The sequence below is a fragment of the Cibotium barometz genome, chromosome 6 (genome assembly GCF_041138505.1).
Source record: "Cibotium barometz isolate CiBa-2024 chromosome 6, ASM4113850v1, whole genome shotgun sequence".
In the NCBI taxonomy this organism is placed as follows: Eukaryota; Viridiplantae; Streptophyta; class Polypodiopsida; order Cyatheales; family Cibotiaceae; genus Cibotium; species Cibotium barometz.
The window spans coordinates 38,674,173-38,680,264 of record NC_141051.1 but is presented as its reverse complement, the minus strand read 5'-3'; positions in this window follow the sequence as shown (position 1 = coordinate 38,680,264).

Below are 6,092 nucleotides of genomic sequence, written 5' to 3'. Positions count from 1 at the left end.
TCATTAATATACATAAACTAAAAGCATAGAAAAAAGCCATTAATTTGGCCTCAAGCATAGCTTAATCTTGGGTTAAGGAAAAGCTTTATGAAAATCTTGATTTGGATTGAGAATGGGTCATGAGTATGACCTTTTCTTGAGTGAGAGAGAGAAATTACATAAAAACCATTAGAATTTAAACATAAATGAAAATTAACTTCAATAGCATTTATTAAATTATGTAACTCTTCACTACTATTCACCTAATAACTTCAATAGCATTTAAAAAACCATACCAATTAAGCTTCTCAAGCTTGAGAGGGGTTGAGAAGAGAGAAACCTTGAGAAATTATAGAAAAGATCAATATTCACTAATTACCTTACAAATTGCATGATTCTTTGTTCACGGTAGAGGCCCCCAACCAATCAATTGGTTAAGTATGTTGATGGAGCCACTAATTGTGATTGAAGAAAGAGGGAAGCTCCAAAAACTAGTGAATTATTAAATGAATTCACAGTTCTTGGCTTAGGTGGAGTAGAGTAACGATGCATAAACACTATATATTTTTCAACAAGGGGGAGGCTTCTATTTATAGGAAAAATTGAGCTTCTAACCAAACAAACTGATTCTAGAATTTTCTAAATCAGTTTGGTCAATATTTGACCATTTTTAGGTCAGTTAAGCTAACTTTTTGGAACTAGACTTGAATGAGGAGAGAGGAGAGATGAAATATCTCAATTTTTATGAGTTTAAAACTCATTCAAGCATGTGAAATATGCACCTCCTTTAAAGAACTCCCCTTCCTTACATATGTGTCATAATGGAATCATTTAAATATTGCTCATAGTTTTTTTTAACTAATAAACCTTGTACATTTTCAACTCTTCATCTTATGTGAAATATGCACCTCCTTTAAAGAACTCCCCTTCCTTACATATGTGTCATAATGGAATCATTTTAATATTGCTCATAGTTTTTCTTAACTAATAAACCTTGTACATTTTCAACTCTTCATCTTATGTGAAATATGCACTTCCTTTAAAGAACTCCCCTTCCTTACATATGTGTCATAATGGAATCATTTTAATATTGCTCATAGTTTTTTACTAATAAACCTTGTACATTTTCAACTCTTCATCTTATGTGAAATATGCACCTCCTTTAAAGAACTCCCCTTCCTTACATATGTGTCATAATGGAATCATTTTAATATTGCTCATAGTTTTTTACTAATAAACCTTGTACATTTTTAACTCTTCATCTTATGTGAGCATTTACTCATTTTTGGATACCCAAAATATCTCATATTTTTAATATTGCTCATAGTTTTTTACTAATAAACCTTGTACATTTTCAACTCTTCATCTTATGTGAGCATTTACTCATTTTTGGGTGTCTTCTTTTACAAATTGGATTTATCTCCTCCCTACACATGGATTGATGCTATTGGCCCATAGGAACCTTAATTGGACCATAATCCAAAAATTTCTGAAAATCTAGACCCTTAGGCTAAGGTCCTTTATACCCATTTCCAATTAATTCCAATTGCACATTGAAAAGTTCTTTTTGAATTTCTGTTTCAGGGGAACTTATTTTAATAAGATGAGATAATTTTCTATCCAAAAATATTAAAAATCTGAATATTCTCTCTTTAGAGTATTTTCTCTCTCTAGATTAAAACAGTTAGAAACAAGGTCTTTTATATTTCTGAAGAGGGATTGATTATAGGGAAAGATGATGGACATTTTGAGAGACTGGGGAGAATCTTACACAAGACCAGATAATTTCTAGAATTTTCTAGATTCAGTTTGGTTGAATTTGGACCAAATTTGAACCTAGTTTGGTTTCTTTTTCATTCGGTTTGATCCAAGAGAGAGGAGAGATAAAGATATCACATTATTTTTTAGTTTAAAACTCATTCAAGCATGTGAAGTAGGCGCCTCCTTGAAGGGACTCCCCTTCCTTACACATGTGTCAAAATGGAATCATTATACCCAAAATATCTCATTTTTTTAGTAATACTCATAGTTTTTTACTAATAATCCTTGTACATAGTCAACTCTTTATCTTATGTGAGCATTTACTCATTTTTGGGTATTTTTCTTTTACAAATTGGATTTATCTCCTCCCCACACCTGGATTGATCTTATTGGCCCATAGGAACCTTAATTAGACCATAATCCAAAAATTTCTGAAAATCTAGACCCTTAGGCTAAGGTCCTTTATACCCATTTCCAATTAATTCCAATTGTACATTGGAAAGTTATTTTTGAATTTCTATTTCAGGGGAATTCATTTTAGACACTAGGAGGATTTTTATATCCAAAAATATCTCAATTTTGGACTACCTCCCTCTAGACATTTTCTCTCTCTAGGTCAAAACAGGGTAAAAACATCATGAGAGGATGGGGAGGAATCTTACAAATCAGCCCAAGGAGACATTCACTTGCCAAGCACTCTCAAAGAGAAAAATGTGTGCATCCGCATCCTCTGAGGATTTCCCAAAGAATTTCAGATACTTCACGGTGGCTGCTGGTCATGGACGCATGTTGTATTGATGAAATCGAGGAGGGGGTGAAAGGGCCGGGGTGGTGGTGGGTGTTGTGGTGGCGGTTGGTTCCCCACGTCCAAAGAGGATGGAGGAATTACAGACTCTTCGTCATCCTCAAAATCCTTCTCTAAGTTAAGTTCTATTCTGCTGGATGAACTGGCAAGTCCCTTGACAGTTCCAACCCTGCCTCCTAAGCTATTGATGCATCCCCATAATCATCATCTTGTGATGCTTTTCGAGGTGGATTCATTAAACGGAAGTGCCTAAGCATGTAGACACACTAAATAGCGCTACACACGTACTGACATGGGCTCTCTTGGTTATCCAAAAAATGATGGACTCAAAATAAAATAAAATCACACAGAAAGCAAAACAGGCAAAAAAGTAAGACGCACCTGGTCGCCAGTGTTATCGGGAGATTGCTGCCCAATAACCTACTGAGTTTTCTTTGGTTATACATGCAACATACATAAATGCAACGTGTAAGAAATACACAGAAAAGATCAGAAGACAAGGCCTAAATTTATTCATAAGGGATGAATACAATCGAGTGCATTTTCTTGGAGGTGTACGGTCATCCTCTCCATAACGCCGACGCTCCACTCTATTTTGCTAAGATGCTATATGCACAATTTATCCTAGAAACTCCAGTGGACTTCGCCTCCAGAGAGGCCACTGTCAACACCCACGACATACGTGAAGAGACAGTGACATTCACAAGGGAGGAACTTGCTCTCATGGTGGAGGGCGCTGGATTGGAGTTAAACAAGGTCAAAGAAAGCTTAGGGGCATAACTAGAAGAGAAGAAGAAAGAAGCTGAGCGATTATCTCAAGCGTCAACTCCTCCCCCAGCCAATAGAGGGATTCAAGAGCAGCTCACAAAGATCAGCAAAGATGTACAGACCATCTCTTCACGTATTGCTCCTGTGCGCCAAGGAAACCACATCTCTCATTTTTTGATACATCTTGATCTTGTGGGAGTTTCTGCTGAGGCTACTAGTTCCTCCACCCCCCCAATGTCCTGTATGTTACAAAGTATTTGATGGGTGGAGCGGCCAGTATATACTACCCTCTGGACACTACTACCACTTAATATGTTTAGTGAGGCAAATGCAAAATATTTCCACATGTGCATTGTGCAGTGTCCCAATAAATCAAGGTATTTATATAGTGTTTGTCATAGCTAGCGAATATAAACCACCAGAGCCTTTAGATGCAACTCCTAGTGCAATTCGCAATTTATTTCAAGATGAAAGCTAAGAAAGACATAAATCCTACTTTTGTATTGATAATTTCTCCAAATACGATCATTTGTACAAGTACTTTTTATGAAATTAATGAAATGACTTCTTCCTCTATGTCAGTGTCTTGCTCCAAAATTCTTTCACCGTTTAGCCTCTCTTCTGCTAAATTAAGCTCATCTAAGTCAATGTCTAAATTGTCTAAAGCATAATGCTCACTACCATTCATCATCCACCACTTCCATGCAGGTTGCTCTTTAGCCATTTGTTGAACAAGGGAGTTGGAAAATAAACCCTCTTTCAATCGAAATGAAGTCATCTCCTTTATGCACTTTACACGATCATCAACATTATTATAGAAAGTGTTTACCACTTTATAAAAATCTTGCACCACCTCAACATTGGACATCAAATCCATATTCTAATATTCAGGATCTAACATGCAGCACTGTGTAGTGGTGAATGCGCTCTAATCCATCTAGCATGAAAGTACTTCAATAAGACTTTTCTTTGTCTACTGGAGAATGGTACACGCCATTGCTTTTCCACCACTGAATGCTCTAATTTCTCAGGACACTGTGTAGTGGTGAATGCAGCACTGTGTAGTGGTGAATGCGCTCTAATCCATCTAGCATGAAAGTACTTCAATAAGACTTTTCTTTGTCTACTGGAGAATGGTACATGCCATTGCTTTTCCACCACTGAATGCTCTAATTTCTCAGGACACTCCAAACTCCGCTGGACAGTCCACCATTGCATCCATGCTTTCCCGATATTAGGCGCTCTTTGATCAAGACTTCGTACGGCATACATAACAGGCATCATTACATGGTATGCATCCATCACACTGTTCCACCAACTTCTTATCGTAAGCGCTGCCTTCAAGACTTTGATTTTCTCTTTCACTTTTTCAAGTTGAGTGCTCTCCCAGTCATGAAATTCCATGCATGTAAATGTTTCGCAAACTGCATCTTTATTTCGAAGAAGAGACTCAAAAGTGTAAGCAAGCAGTGTCGACGATTGAGGCAAACCATTTGGTATCATCACTTTTATACCAATCTTTTAATACAAGATTCAAACTATGAGTATTACAGCCTACCGAAAAAACATGTAGATATTATCGCTGTAGGATTTTGGATGCATTCTTGCAATTCTTTGCATTGTCCATGACGACTTGGACTACATTTTTGGCACCCACTTCCTCTATCACAGAGCCAATGACTTGAGCAATGTAAGCCCCAGTTTTGATTGAACCAGCAGAATCCACGGCACGGATGAAAGTCTCACCTCTAGGTGAAATAACCATTATATTAATTAATGGTTTTCTTTGTACATTAGACCATCCATCACTTACTATACTACATCCAGAAAGCTCTATATTGCTAAGAATTATTCTTTGTACACGTTCTTTTACTTGCACATAACATTTCTCTAATAGATCATTTCGCATAGCATGGTACGTAGGTGGTGAAAACCCTGGTCCAAATTCACCAATTTTCTTCCATGCTCTCTTCCAATGCTCACTGTCCACCATCATCATAGCACTCCCAGAAAAGTAAATTGCTTCAGCAAGGGCGAGTTGTGCATCATCGAGCCGACCTTGACGTAGGCTTTCTTGCAATGAATTTTGACGCATGGGTATACTTCCTACGTCAAAGTTCCGCTTGCAGGAAGATGCACTGGGAGATTACTTTCTGGTTGCACATTGACGTTTGGAGTACAAGCAGGCGATGTAGCAGGAGTTTGATGATTAGAACAATAGTGTTCTTGCTGCCTTGATGATTAGAACAATAGTGTTCTTGCTGCCTTGATACATTAACGGTAGGAGTGTCATGTTTTCTTGAATCTTTCTTTTGAATTTCTTCTCTTATACGTTTGGCCACTAGAGGTGCAGAGGGGTGGATACATGACTTTTTCTTCGGTCCGCCTAAAAAGTGTTCTCTTAGTCGAGGCACCCCACCTAATTTTACTGCATGGCATAGCTTACACTCCCAATCTATGAATCAATCACCAACGTTAATTGCATATTGCCACTCTATCCCAGGTGCCTTTTTTTCCTACTATTTGGAATTTGGACTCTATTGGAGGTATCACTGGATCCAACATTGTCCTCCATCTCAACAAATAACCTATTCAACCAAGCATATTGGAGGTATCACTGGATCCAACATTGTCCTCCATCTCAACAAATAACCTATTCAACCAAGCATATAACAATGAATACACAAATGAAAAAACAACAAAGTCACTCACGTATTACAAAACATACATTAGCAGACAAACTACTTCGAAACTATCTTGACAAATACAAAAGATCATC